Genomic DNA, 1,797 nt, shown 5'->3' on the forward strand with positions numbered 1-1,797 from the left:
CCCGCCCTGCCCTTGCCCACTCCCGGGGAGGGGCCAGCCACAGCTTCTCTGGGCAACCTCTGCCACTGCCTCACCACCCCCATCATAAAACTTTTCTTCCTTATGCCAAAACTAAACCTACCCTCTGTCAGTTTAAAACTATCTCCTCTTGTCCTATGCATACAAGCCCTGGTAAGAAGTTTCCCTCCATCTTTCTCATAAGCCTCCTTTAGGTCCTGGAAGGCTGCTCTAAAGTCGCCCCAGGCTGAACAACCCCAACTCTCTCAGCCTGTCCTCACAGCAGAGGTGCTCCAGCCCTCGGATCATCTCCGTGGCCTCCTCTGGACTCGCTCCAACAGGTCCATGTCCTTGTGCTGAGGACCCCAGAGCTGAAGGCAGTACTGCAGGGGGGTCTCACCAGAGCAGAGCAGAATCCCCTCCCTCGACCTACTGGCTGCGCTGCTTGGGATGCAGCCCAGGACACGGTTGGCTTTCTGGGCTGTGAGCGCACATTGCTGGGTCATGGTGAGCTTCTCGTCAACCAACACCCCCAAGTCCTTCTCCTCAGGGCTGCTCCCAATCAATTCATCCGCAGTCTGTACTGATATTGGGTATTGCACCGACCCAGGTGCAGGACCTTGCACTTGGCCTTGTTGAACATTAGACATGATATTAATGTCTGTCCACAGAAAAAAAGTTGAGAGGTTGAAGGTCATTCTTTGCCCCTGTTCTTAACCAGCCAGACACAAGCCACGTCTAGCCCAGACATCATACACCTAGACTAACGTGGCCATGGGTTTGGGATATGAGGTCCTCTGGGGAAATCAAGGCTTGTTTCAGGGTTTATCAGCTCACAGGTCATACACCACCAGTCCAGGGACCAATGCAGACTGACAACTGGCTGTCATCTCAGAGCATGGGCAAAGGATTGTGTTTGTCTGCACCCACCAACATAGACATGCGTAACATTTCACAAGGAATCAGTATTTTTATGAGTAGGGGAAGATTATTCTTTGATGTGGGATGATTTCCCTCCAGACAAACCTCTCAATTCATTACTTACAAGTTGACAGAGTATTAAAATAAATTACAAACCAAATAGCTTTTATTTGTTTGGTTTGAATTTTCCAGGATTTAGGTAGGAAACTTCAAGATTCCTCTTGCTACAAATGACAGCAGTGAGCCAGAATACATGCACGTGTTTCAGAAGACAATCATCTATGTTCAGGAAAAAAAAAAATCAATTATGCTATTTTTGTCTTAGGCGACATTTCTTAAAAAGCTACTTTCATGCTCTGCATGACTCTGTTGTCAGCACGTTTAGCATCGAAGGGAGGCTGATTATGATTAGGTTTGCTATTCTTGTGGAACTGCTACCGGCCAGAAAAGCCATCACCAGGCATATTCATAAAAGGAGTTTTCTGTATGCATTGCCGTGATGTTTCTCTGACAAGACCCGATAGCTACCTATGCAAAAACATATTTTTTTCTTATAATCCCTATCTGTAAAACATGCTACCTTTTTAAGTTTTAAAATGTTTAAAATAGCTAGCCCCAGGAAAAAATTAAGAATACAAAATTGAGTTATGTTCCCAGAAGATGGCTAACGACTAAATGCTATTTCCTCTAACTAGCAAAGCAGAAAGAGCAAATAATAAAAATCTGATTGAATCCTGAACCTGCACCGAGGGGGACGGAGTGAGAAAAACACTCAGAGGGACGAGCCCAGCCTGCTTCTCCAGCAATTCTTCCACCCGTGAGCCGAAACCTGCGTGGGTCCCCTCGACCGAGCTGTAATCGTCATTCGCCAGCACAAAC

Source organism: Cariama cristata, unplaced genomic scaffold (genome assembly GCF_000690535.1).
Source record: "Cariama cristata isolate BGI_N322 unplaced genomic scaffold, ASM69053v1 scaffold33802, whole genome shotgun sequence".
Taxonomy (NCBI): domain Eukaryota; kingdom Metazoa; phylum Chordata; class Aves; order Cariamiformes; family Cariamidae; genus Cariama; species Cariama cristata.